The sequence below is a fragment of the Tachyglossus aculeatus genome, chromosome 24, assembly GCF_015852505.1.
Source record: "Tachyglossus aculeatus isolate mTacAcu1 chromosome 24, mTacAcu1.pri, whole genome shotgun sequence".
Classification (NCBI taxonomy): Eukaryota; Metazoa; Chordata; class Mammalia; order Monotremata; family Tachyglossidae; genus Tachyglossus; species Tachyglossus aculeatus.
The window spans coordinates 1,038,055-1,052,000 of NC_052089.1; the positions used below are offsets into that span (position 1 = coordinate 1,038,055).

Here is a 13,946-nt window from a genome sequence, read left to right on the forward strand (position 1 = left end):
CGTCCCCATGTGGATATCCACATGGATATCCCTAACGACTCCTCTGCCGCCCGCCTTCTATCTCTCCTTGACGCTGCCAACCTCTTCCTCCACCCCACCTCACCCACTCACCAACTTGGTCATACCCTCGACCTCATCATCTCCTACCGCTGCACTGTGTCCACCCTCACCAACTCTGTGATCCCTCTCTCTGATCATAATCTTCTCACCTGCCTCCTCACTCACACTCCTTTCCCCTGTAAATCCGTATTACTCCCTCACAGATTTCTCCGCTCTCTGGACCCCACCCATCTTTCGGAGCGCCTCACACCCCACCTCGCCGCCCTCTCCTCTCTACCCAGTCTTGATGATCAGATTACTGCTCTAAACTCTACCCTTTATACTCAGCTAGACTCGCTCACTCCCCTTTCCCTTCGCCGCTCTGGCACCACTAACTCACAGCCCTGGATCACTGCCACTGTCCGCCTCCTTCGCTCTTATGCTCGAGCTGCTGAACGCTGCTGGCGAAAGTCTAAACACAATGCCAACCTCGTTCACTTCAAGTTTATCCTTTCCTGCCTTAACTCAGCCCTCTCTTCTGCCAGACAAAACTATTTCTCCTCCCTTATTGACACCCATGCCCATCACCCCCGCCAGCTCTTCCGTACATTCAACTCCCTTCTCAGGCGCCCGGTTCCTCCCCCTCCTCCTTCCCTCACCCCCAACGATCTGGCCTCCTACTTCATTAACAAAATTCAATCCATCAGGTCCGACCTCCCCAAAGTCTCTTCCCCCCTTTCTCCAACCCCCCGGCTCTCAACACTCTCTGCTACTCTCCCATCCTTCCCAGCGGTATCCTCAGAGGAACTCTCCTCCCTCCTCTCAAGTGCTACTCCGGCCACCTGTGCTTCTGACCCCATTCCCTCTCATCTTATGAAATCTCTCGCTCCATCCCTTCTCTCCTCCTTAACTTCCATCTTCAACCGCTCACTCTCCACTGGTTCCTTCCCCTCTGCCTTCAAACATGCCCATGTCTCTCCCATCCTAAAAAAACCCTCTCTTGACCCCACCTCACCTTCTAGTTATCGTCCCATATCCCTCCTACCATTCCTTTCCAAACTCCTTGAACGAGTTGTCTACACGCGCTGCCTAGAATTCCTCAACAACAACTCTCTCCTCGACCCCCTCCAGTCTGGCTTCCGTCCCCTTCATTCCACGGAAACTGCGCTCTCAAAGGCCACCAATGACCTCCTGCTTGCCAAATCCAACGGCTCATACTCTGTCCTAATCCTCCTCGACCTCTCAGCTGCCTTCGACACTGTGGACCACCCCCTTCTCCTCAACACGTTATCTGACCTTGGCTTCACAGACTCCGTCCTCTCCTGGTTCTCCTCTTATCTCTCCGGTCGTTCTTTCTCAGTCTCTTTTGCAGGCTCCTCCTCCCGCTCCCATCCTCTTACTGTGGGGGTTCCCCAAGGTTCAGTGCTTGGTCCCCTTCTGTTCTCAATATACACTCACTCCCTTGGTGACCTCATTCGCTCCCACGGCTTCAACTATCATCTCTACGCTGATGACACCCAGATCTACATCTCTGCCCCTGCTCTCTCCCCCTCCCTCCAGGCTCGCATCTCCTCCTGCCTTCAGGACATCTCCATCTGGATGTCCGCCAACCACCTAAAGCTCAACATGTCGAAGACTGAGCTCCTTGTCTTCCCTCCCAAACCTTGTCCTCTCCCTGACTTTCCCATCTCTGTTGACGGCACTACCATCCTTCCTGTCTCACAAGCCCGCAACCTTGGTGTCATCCTCGACTCCGCTCTCTCATTCACCCCTCACATCCAAGCCGTCACCAAAACCTGCCGGTCTCAGCTCCGCAACATTGCCAAGATCCGCCCTTTCCTCTCCATCCAAACCGCTACCCTGCTAATTCAAGCTCTCATCCTATCCCGTCTGGACTACTGCACTAGCCTTCTCTCTGATCTCCCATCCTCGTGTCTCTCTCCACTTCAATCCATACTTCATGCTGCTGCCCGGATTATCTTTGTCCAGAAACGCTCTGGACATATTACTCCCCTCCTCAAAAACCTCCAATGGCTACCGATCAATCTGCGCATCAAGCAGAAACTCCTCACCCTGGGCTTCAAGGCTCTCCATCACCTCGCCCCCTCCTACCTCACCTCCCTTCTCTCCTTCTACTGCCCAGCCCGCACCCTCCGCTCCTCCACCACTAATCTCCTCACTGTACCTCGCTCTCGCCTGTCCCGCCATCGACCCCCGGCCCACGTCATCCCCCGGGCCTGGAATGCCCTCCCTCTGCCCATCCGCCAAGCTAGCTCTCTTCCTCCCTTCAAGGCCCTGCTGAGAGCTTACCTCCTCCAGGAGGCCTTCCCAGACTGAGCCCCTTCTTTCCTCTCCCCCTCGTCCCCCTCTCCATCCCCCCGTCTTACCTCCTTCCCTTCCCCACAGCACCTGTATATATGTATATATGGTTGTACATATTTATTACTCTATTTATTTATTTATTTATTTATTTATTTTACTTGTACATTTCTATCCTACTTATTTTATTTTGTTGGTATGTTTGGTTCTGTTCTCTGTCTCCCCCTTTTAGACTGTGAGCCCACTGTTGGGTAGGGACTGTCTCTATGTGATGCCAATTTGTACTTCCCAAGCGCTTAGTACAGTGCTCTGCACATAGTAAGCGCTCAATAAATACGATTGATTGATTGATTGATTGATTGACTGGATTACTGCATCAGACTCCTCTACGATCTCCCATCCTCCTGTCTCTCCACACTTCAATCCATACTTTATGCCGCTGCCCAGATCGTCTTTGTGCAGAAACGCCCTGGGCATGCTACTCCCCTCCTCAAAAATCTCCAGTGGCTACCAATCAACCTATGCATCAGGCAAAAATGGATAGAGACCATAACAACCGTAATGGAAGAACCATTAGAAAGGTGTGGGTTACGGCTGAGGAAAGGACATTCTGGAGAAAGTATATCCATGGAGTCGCTATGAATCAGAAACAACTCAATGGCACATAGTAATAATAATAATGGTAATAATAATAATAAGATCTTTGAACTGCAATGACCTGGCATGATTTAGAAAATCCAGACAAGAATGAAGTTGTCACCTGTAAAATGGAACCGCCATTTCATCTCTTACCCACCTCAGGAATGAAATACCTCCAGGACAGCAAATGACATTTTGAACTTTCTCCTTCTCCTGAACAGCCAAATAGCAGCTCCCCTAATGTATTTAGACAGAGGTCATTTGATACCAATACCTGAAGTCTTTGAAGAACCTTATGTCTTGCATTTCAGACCTTATAACATTACACTTACAATATGAAGCCAGAATCCCGAACCACAGTTGTACAAACAAAGTGATCTCAAATTATTTAAGGGAGACCTGATATATCTTATCACGGTCCCTGTGAATGTTAACTATGAGACTATTAATCATTTCTGTCAAAATTAAAACACTGCCTGTTCCTTGGAAAGAAATAAAATAATTTGGGGAGTGGAGTGGAAATTTGTGTCTGAAAGTATCTACCCAGACATTTGGTTTATGAACATTTGATATCTAAATCTATCTAAAACAAAATGACAATATGATCTGATAGAAGAGATCCCCAATGTTAAAATCTTAGCACATTCTTGCCTATGCACTCTCTCTCTCTCACTCACTCTCTCATAATATATTCCCCACTGAAATAAGAAAATACTATTTAATCCCTCTATATTTTAATTATCCTTTTATTCTAGGATAAAGAAGAGCATGGGCCTGGGAGTAAGAAGGACCTGAGTTCTAATTTCGTCTCTGCCACTTGTCTGCTATGTAACCTTGGGCAAGTCACTTCACTTCTCTGTGCCTCAGTTATCTCATCTGTAAAATGGAGATTAATACTTGTGAACCTTATGGGGTACAGGGACTGTGTCCAACCTGATTAGCTTGTATCTACCCCAACACTTAGTACTGTGCATGACACACTGTAAGCACTTAACAAATACTGCAATTATTATTATTATTATAGTCTCTTCTAAGTGCCACCCATATGCTGCAAATTAATGTGACTACAAGACATAAGATCAGATCACAGCCCCTGGGCCACATGGAACTTACAATCTGAGAGATAAGAAGAATAGGATAGTTCATCCCCATTTTACAGATGACAAAACCCAAAAAAGTAGACGTACTTGTCCTAAGTTAATCAATCAATCAATCGTATTTATTGAGTGCTTACTGTGTGGAGAGAACTGTACTAAGCGCTTGGGAAGTACAAGTTGGCAACATATAGAGACAGTCCCTACCCAACAGTGGGCTCACAGTCTAAAAGGGGGAGACAGAGAACAAAACCAAACATACTAACAAAATAAAATAAATAGAATAGATATGTACAAGTAAAATAAATGAATAAATAAATAGAGTAATAAATATGTACAAACATATATACATATATGCAGGTGCTGTGGGGAAGGGAAGGAAGTAAGATGGGGGATGGAGAGGGGGACGAGGGGGAGAGGAAGGAAGGGGCTCAGTCTAGGAAGGCCTCCTGGAGGAGGTGAGCTCTCAGTAGGGCCTTGAAGTTAATGAAATATCTGGTATTAAATTTCTGATCTTCTAACCCTCAGCCCTGTGGTCTTCCAACTTGTACACCCTGCCTCCTTTATTGGTTTGATCTTTGAGCTTCACTGGGTCATAGAGTTCAACGGATACTTAATAGCAAATATCATCAGAGCCTCATGCAAACTAGTGAAACACAGGAAAATAATTAGATATTGAAACTTCTCGGGAATGTTTTAACTGCCAGCTATTGAGAAAAGAGTTTCCAATAAATTCTCTATTGGCACTTAGCTACTTTCCACCTTGATTGCTTGTTAAACTGCAATTCGAAAGTAACAAGTAAAGGAATAATTTATCCTAAACTTGCCAAACTTTTCTGAACAAAATATTCATTTTGATATCTCAGTCTTAATGATGGCATTTTATTAAGTGCTTATTATGTGCAAAGCACTGTTCTAAGCGCTGGGGCGGTAACAAGGTGATCAGGTTGTCCCACGGGGGACTCAAAGTCTTAATCCCCATTTTACAGATGAGGTAACTGAGGTCCAGAGAAATTAAGTGACTCGCCCAAAGTCGCACAGCTGACAATTGGAAGAGCTGGGATTTGAACCCATGACCTCTGACTCCAAAGCCCGGGTTCTTTCCACTGAGCCACACTGCTTCTCTAGTGCATTGAGCATTTAAAAGGTCTTTAGAAATGCAGAATGCTGAAGAAAGTCCTCTGGAGTCTCCACTCTAAACTGCACTTGCTTTTGACAACACCAGTACTACTAATAATAATGATGAAGTAATAAGAAGAATAAGAATTAGAACATTGGCATTTTTAAGCATTTACTGTGCTAAACAATGGGATAGGTGCAAAGCTATTAGATGAGTCACAGTCCAAGAAGGATTTCCAATCTATCTCATCCTTATTTTAGAATTGATGTAATTTAGGCCCAGACTGGTCAAGTGATTTTTCCAAAGTCACACAGCACGTGATAGGCAGAGCTAGAACTTAAACCTAATTCCCCCTACAACCAGCCCTGCGCTCTTTCCACCAGGTCATGTTGCTTTCCCTGTTATGACTAAATGGATGCCAGTTGAAAGCATTCTGCGTTGGGAATCCTATACCGACTGGATTATTACATCAACCTTCTTTCTTATCTCCCATCCTCCTGTCTCACCCCACTTCAATCCACACTTCACGCTGCTGCCTGGATCATCTTTGTGTAGAAACGCTCTGGGCATGTTACTCCCCTCCTCAAAAATCTCCAGTGGCTACCAATCAACCTACGCATCAGGCAAAACTCCTCACTCTCAGCTTCAAAGCTCTCCATCACCTCACCCCCTCCTACCTCACCTCCCTTCTTTCTTAAAAACAACTCAGCCCGCACCCTCTGCTCCTCTGCCACTCACCTCCTCACTGTGCCTCGTTCTTGCCTGCCCCACTGTCGACCCCCGGCCCATGTCCTCCCCCTGGCCTGGAATGCCCTCCTTCCACATATCTGCCAAGACTGTGAGCCCGCTGTTGGGTAGGGACCGTCTCTATATGTTGCCAACTGGTACGTCCCAAGCGCTTAGTACAGTGCTCTGCACACAGTAAGCGCTCAATAAATACGATTGAATGAATGAATGAATGAAAGGAGAGAAGGGAGGTGATGTAGGAGAAGGCAAGGTGATGGAGAGCTTTGCTGTCCGCACACAAGAAGCGTATAGACTCATGTACTCTTTTATATACATTGCCTACTTGTTCCTAAGCGCTCAGTACAGTGCTCTGCACACAGTAAGCACTTAATAAATACGATTGAACGAATGAATGAATTAAAGCATTTATTAATCTAGGCCTTCCCAGACTGAGCCCCCTTCTTTCTCTCCCCCTCCTCCCCCTCCCCATCCCCCCCGCCTTTGCCTTCTTCCCCTCTCCACAGCACCTGTATATATGTATATATGTTTGTACATATTTATTACTCTATTTATTTATTTTACTTGTACATATTTATTCTATTTATTTTATTTTGTTAATATATTTTGTTTTCTTTTCTGTCTCCCACTTCTTGACTGTATGCCCACTGTTGGGTAGGGACCGTCTCTATATGTTGCTAACTTGTACTTCCCAAGCGCTTAGTACAGTGCTCTGCGCACAGTAAGTGCTCAATAAATACGAATGAATGAATGAATGAATGAATGCTAAGCACTGTTCTAAGCTCTGGGGCACGTGAAAGGTAATCAGGTTGTCTCATGCATGGCTGACAGTCTTAATCCCCATTTTACAGATGAGGTAACTCCAGGAGGCCTTCCCAGACTGAGCCCCCCATTTGTCCTCTCCTCCTTCTCCTCCCCATCACCCCCCACCCTCTGCCCTACCCTCTTCCCCTCCCCATAGTAATTGTGGATTAGAGCGCTCTCGAAGTAAAAGTTGGCAACATATAGACGTTCCCTACCCAACAACGGGCTCACAGTCTAGAAGGGGGAGACAGACAACAACACAAAACACATAGTCAGATGTTCAAAATTGTCAGAACAAGTAGAATTATATTTAAAGAATTTACATTATATTTAGTCCCCAGTCCCCTTTAATTATATTTAAAGGACTAAAATCTTCCTGCAGTTTCATCACAAACTCCCTGTTTTTCTCAGAAAAATATTCCATAAATCGGGGGGAAAATTAGAAATACAAAGTGAGTGGAAGTAAAGAAAAAGCGAAAAAATACTGGATTTAAGAAATGGAAGATTAACGACGGAAAAGCATAATCATCGATGACCATACTTATACTAATGAGAACGATCTATATTTACATAAGTGAGAATTTTGCAGCAGAATTTGGTAGGTAGGTAGGTTGACATTCTGCCTTCAACCTATAAACCATGAGTTCTGAAATACTAATTCTACAAAGCATTTTAAAATTTCTCTACATGTTATTCACCTCTAAGTGTTATCTTTTCATTTTAGTCCCCTGCTAGATTGTAGACTACCTAATCAGTCAGTGGTATTTATCGAACACATACTGTGTGTATTAAGTGCTTGGGAGTGTACAATAAAACAGAGTTGGTATTCATAATCCCTGCCTTCAGCAAGCATACAGCCTTGGCCGAGATCACGTTTACTAATCATTCTGTACTCTCCTAAGCACTTAGTATAGTGTTCTATACTTACTAGGTACTCAATAAATACCATGGCATGATCACAGAGCCATCTCAGAATTGTTCCTTGGGTATTTCCATCAAATTAACTTTCCTGGCTGGGTCTGGGCAGGATGGAAAATGTATATTTCTCTTTTTTCTTAAAAGTTGTAGAAGACTTGCTGGTTTTCAGAGTTATCAGTGACATTTCTAGATTAGAAACATGTGCATACTAATTTACGGTTTCACATTTTTTTCTATTACTTTTGATTAATCAAATTATTTTCCCCCAGCTTTTAAACAGCTCCTAATATTACGCTCACAGGGCCTAAAACTGTCTTCCGGGATAAATTAACAGCTGCCTTATTGGCTCATTATTTTTGACATCTGTTTGTAAGTACAAAGCAATAACTAATAGGTAATAATAGCACTAGTTTCTGATTAGCAATTAACAACATTAGCAATAAACTTTGAATTCAATCATGATGATACTCAATCAAAAAAAAGAGAAAACTAAGGTTCTTTCTACCTTCAAAGATGGGGAAGATGAATGTGAAGGGTGTTTCTCTGCAGATTCAGGCTTTGGATTTGAAGCTTGGGAAGCACCATGGCCTTGTAGATAAAACACGGCCCTGGGAGCCAGAGAACCTGGGTTCTAACCCCAGCTCTGCCACGTCTGCTGTGTGACCTTGGGCATGTCACTTAACTTCTCTGTGCCTCAACTGAAAAATAGGGATTCAGTACCTATTGTTCCTCCAACCTAGACTGTGAGCCCCATGTGGGACAGGAATTGTATCCAGCCTGATTAACTTGTATCTACCCCAGTGCTTGACACAAATTAAGCACTTTAAAGACCATAACAAATGAATAAACTCAAGTTCATTTGGAATCTATGGCAAGCAAGGCAGAAACCGATACAGTTTATAGGTGACTCTCACCTCTCAAACCCAGAGCACAAGCCTGAGAAGACGAAGGGTAAAAATGTTCATCTGATCAGAGAGGGGAAAAAAGAAAAATCAGAACAAATCTAGACTCATACAAGTTCCCGGCATGATAGACTTTCAGACATTCTGATAAAGGAGGTGAATAGAGTTGGTTCCTTTAATTGGGTCGATACCCAAAGGGTATACCCAAATTTCCAAAGGATCTTAAATAATTTAATAAATTTAATTTAATAAATTTATTCTAGTTTCCTCCTACCACGTTCTTCTTAGGGCAAAACCTGACCAAATGGATTTAATTGCAGCAGAAGTGATACAAGTTTGAAACAAGGAAAATTTCCTGAGGGTGAAGGTGTTTATATCCGAGACTGGTTTACTGAAGAAATTCATTAAGATCCTTTGGAAATTTCTAGACTACGAGCTCATTATGGGAAGTGTTCAATAAATTAAATGAGCTGTAAAGTTATGTTTATAATCATCATCATCATCATCATCAATCGTATTTATTGAGTGCTTACTATGTGCAGAGCACTGTACTAAGCGCTTGGGAAGTACAAATTGGCAACATATACAGACAGTCCCTACCCAACAGTGGGCTCACAGTCTAAAAGGGGGAGACAGAGAACGAAACCAAACATACTAACAAAATAAAATAAATAGAATAGATATGTACAAATAAAATAAATAAATAAGTAAATAGAGTAATAAATATGTACAAACATATATACATATATACAGGTGCTGTGGGGAAGGGAAGGAGGTAAGATGGGGGGATGGAGAGGGGGACGAGGGGGAGAGGAAGGAAGGGGCTCAGTCTGGGAAGGCCTTCTGGAGGAGGTGAGCTCTCAGCAGGACCTTGAAGGGAGGAAGAGAGCTAGCTTGGCGGATGGGCAGAGGGAGGGCATTCCAGGCCAGGGGGATGACGTGGGCTGGGGGTGGATGGCGGGACAGGCGAGAGCGAGGTACGGTGAGGAGATTAGCGGCAGAGGAGTGGAGGGTGTGGGCTGGGCTGTAGAAGGAGAGAAGGGAGGTGAGGTAGGAGGGGGCGAGGTGATGGAGAGCCTTGAAGCCCAGGGTGAGGAGTTTCTGCCTGATGCGCAGATTGATTGGTAGCCATTGGAGATTTTTGAGGAAATCCAATCCAACAGGTTAAGGGAAGCCCCACCCAAAACCAGGGAGATGGATCAGAAGACATTTTAATGGAGGTAATGATAATGATATTTGTTAAGTGGCACTGTAATAAGCCTGGGTTAGATACAAATTCCCCTCAGGGTTGCACCTGGAGAGTTTCCAGTACTCTACCCATTTCGACTACGGGAGGGAGAGTCAAGCAGAGGCATACCCATTCCATTCCTAGCTTGGCCAGTGGCTAGTGAGTGGAAAGCAATCTGCTACAAGTCAAAACTCATCATGCTGGGCAGCAGCGGCATGGGAGACATTCAAGGGAGGAGCCTCCAGTTCACTGCTCCGAAGGTGGAAATGGTAACCCACTTCTGTATTTTTACCAAGAAAACTCTCTGGATCCACTACCAGAATGATTGCAGATAGGAGAGTGGGGCGTTCTGGGAAAGATATGTCCGTGGTGTCTTTATGGGTTGGAAATGACTTGAGGGCATAAGACAAGACAAGATACAAATTAATCAGGTCAGACGCCATCCCTTTCACAAATGGGAGCTTGCAATCTCCACATGTTGTTTTGTTGTCTGTCTCCCCCTTCTAGACTGTGAGCCCCTTGTTGGGTACGGACCATATCTATATGTTGCCGACTTGTACTTCCCAAGCGCTTAGTACAGTGCTCTGCACACAGTAAGTGCTCAATAAATACAATTGAATGAATGAATGAATGAAAGAGGTATTGAATCCCCATTTTACATAAGGTTACTGAGCTGCAGAGAAGTTAAGTTACTTGCCCAAGGTCACACAGCAGACCCGTGGAAGACCTAGGATTAGAATCCAAATTCTCTGACTCTCAGATCTCTGAGCTCTTTCTTCTAGGTCACGCTACCCCTCTTAGAAGCAGCATGGGATAGTTGACAGAGCACAGGCCTGGGAGACAGAAGGTCAAGGGTTCTAATTCCAGCTCTGCCACATGTCTGGTGTCAGACCTTGGACAAGTCCCTTCCATTCTCTGTGCCTCAGTTCCCTCATCTGCAAAATGGGGATCGAGAGTATGAGCCCTATGGGGGACAGGGGCTGTTTCCAACCCAATTTGCTTGCATCCACCGCAGTACTTAGTACGGTGCCTAAAAAGTAGTAAGAACTTAACAGTAGTAAGAACAGATACCACAATTATTATTAGTATTATAGCTACCAAGACGTCTGTCACCTACCCGACTCATGCTTCAGTCAGTCAGTCATCCAGTGGTAGTTAGTGAGCATTTACTGCCTGTACAGCACTGTCCTAAGAGCAGGAACGAGTACAATGGAGTAACTAAACATGATATCTAACCTGAAGAATCTTTCCCTCTCTAATCATTTCGAAAGTTGAGTGGTTCTTCTCTGTAAAAAGACATCAGCCTGGTAGGGATTTCCATACCTAGAACCTTAAGTTAATTGAGTCTCCCTCCTCTTCTGGGTCAAACAAAAGAAAAATATTGCTTTCTTCTCTCTTCTTTTCCAAGTGCTTAGACTGTATGCTCCACGTGGGACAGGGACTGCGAACATCCTGATTGACATATACCTACCCCACTGCTTAGAACCGTGCATGACACATTGCGAGGAGCAGTGTGGTCTAGCCATGGCTCAGTGGAAAAAGCACGGGCTTTGTTTTGTTGTCTGTCTCCACTTTCTAGACTGTGAGCCCATTGCTGGGTAGGGATCATCTCTGTATGTTGCCAACTTGTACTTCCCAAGCACTTAGTACAGTGCTCTGCACACAGTAAGCGCTCAATAAATATGATTGAATGAATGAATTTGGAGTCAGAGGTCATGGGTTCATATCTCAGCTCTGCCAATTGTCGGCTGTGTGCCTTTGGGCAAGTCACTGAACTTCTCTGTGCCTCAGTTACTTCATCTGAAAAATGAAGATTAAGGCTGTGATTCTCCTGTGGGACAGCCTGATCATCATGTAGCCTCCCCAGTGCTTAGAACAGTGCTTTGCACATAGTAAGTGCTCAATAAATGCCATTATTATTATATTACTATAGCCAGCGGAGCATGGGCCTGGAAGACAGAACGACCTGGGTTTTAATCCTTACTCTGCCACCTGTCAGCTGTCTGACCTTAGGCAAATCACCTTACCTCTCTATGCCTCAGTAACCTCATCTGTAAAATGAAGATTAAGACTGGGAGCCCCATGAGGGACATGGGCTGTGTCCAACCTGATTACATTGTATCTACCTGACACATAGTAAGTACTTAAATACAACTGAAAAAATAGTAAATACATAATAGTAATGATAGTAATTTCAAAAAGCAGAGGCATGCTTAGAAAAATGTCTGGCATATAGTAAGCACTTAACAATACCATTGAAAAAATAGTACATAATAGTAGTAATAATTATAATTTTAAAAAGCGGAGACAACCTGACCTGATTTTTTTGGTGCATGTTTAGTTGGAAAACAGTATCAAAGTGTTTGTGGACCACTGAATTCAGTTTGAGCTGAAAGGTAAAGTTACAGAAAGAAAAATCAAAATTGTATTCTTCAATGCTACTTTACAGTACGATCTTCTGCAAACCCTACTGCTTTGTTGGAACATCTCTACCATGAAGCAACATGGAAATTTCTTTTCCTGCTCTGATCAGGCCAGATAACCATAGTTACCCTAGCCAAGTACTAGTCAATCAATCATTTAATAGTACTTACTGAGGCAGGAATTCAAAGCTCCAAAAGATAAAATTTAATCAATCGTATTTATTGAGCACTTCCTGTGTGCAGAGTACTGTACTAAGTTCTTGGGAAAGTATAATAATAATGGCATTTATTAAGCACTTACTATGTGTAAAGCACTGTTCTAAGCACTGGGGAGGCTACAAGGTGATCAGGTTGTCCCACGGGGGCTCACAGTCTTAATCCCCATTTTACAGATGAGGTAACTGAGGCACAGAGAAGTGAAGTAACTTGTCCAAAGTCACACAGCTGACAATTAGCGGAGCCAGGATTTAAACCCATGATCTCTGACTCCAAAGCCCGGGCTCTTTCCACTGAGCCATGCTGCTTCCCTGATGGAATGATGGAATAGAGTAGGTAGACATGATACTTACCACTTGCAGCAACAATGAAGGCTAGTGAGGTCACATCTAGTCTTAGACCTGTCACTGGCTTGCTGTGTGAGTTTAAGCACGTAACAATAATCATAGCAGTGTTTGTTAGGAGCTATGCATTAAGTCCCTTTTCACTGAGAAGTAGTGTGCCCTAGTCAAAAGAGCATGGGCGTCGGATGACCTGGGTTCTAATCCCCAGTCCTCCACTTGTCTGCTGTGTGACCTTGGGCAAATCAATTAACTTCTTGGTGCCTCAGTTTCCTCAATTATAAAGTGGAGATTTAATGCTCCTCCTTCCAACCTAGATGGTGAGCAACATGTTGGACAGGGACTGTGTTCAACCTGATTAACTTGCATCTGTCCCGGCACTTAGAACAGTGCTTGACACATAGTAAGCACTTAATAAATACTATGAAAAAGAAGAAAACTGTAAGTTCGTGGTGGGCAAGGAACACATCTATCAGGTCTGTTACACTGTATTCTCCCAAATGCTTAGTACTGTGCTCTGCACAAAGTAAGCACTCAATAAATAGGATTGATTCAGAGATGAGACACAGACCCTCTTCCTCACGGGCTCATTGTCTGAGGGGAAGGGAGAGCAAGTGCTTATTCCCCATTTTATAGCTAAGGAGATTGAGGGAGAGAGAATTCAAGTAATTCTCAAAGTTACACAATAGACAAGTATTAGACCTGGGATTACCACCTGGTTCTTATACTGTCCAAATCAGTGCTGTTTCCACTACACCACGCTGCTAATCCAAGTTAAGAAGTTCAGTTACTTAACCTTTCTGGGCCTAGGGTTCCTCATCTGTAAAATGGGGATAAAATTCATGCATGATTGATTGGTTGATTGAATGAATGATTTGCACACAGTAAGCGCTCAATAAATTCAATTGAATAAGTGAATGAATGACAGATAGGAGGTGACATAGGAGGGGGCAAGGTGATGGAGAGCTTTGAAGACGACAGTGAGGAGTTTTAGGATGATAGGCAACCACTGGAGATTTTTTATTCTATTGATTTGCTCTTATTGATTCTGTTTTGTGCAGACCACTGTACAAAACACTTGGGAAAGATCCAATGGGGCTGGTAGACATGATTCATTCATTCATTCATTTACTCAATCGTATTTATTGAGCACTTACTG

General features: G+C 44.0%; 1 non-coding gene across 1 annotated transcript; it reads left to right on the forward strand.

Annotated features, from left to right (window-relative positions):
- The first annotated feature begins 9,855 nt into the window (after positions 1-9,855).
- LOC119945346 lies at positions 9,856-9,993 on the forward strand. Its single transcript, XR_005456215.1, has one exon. It is a non-coding gene; the product is annotated as a small nucleolar RNA SNORA7 (small nucleolar RNA).
- The last annotated feature ends 3,953 nt before the right edge of the window (positions 9,994-13,946 follow it).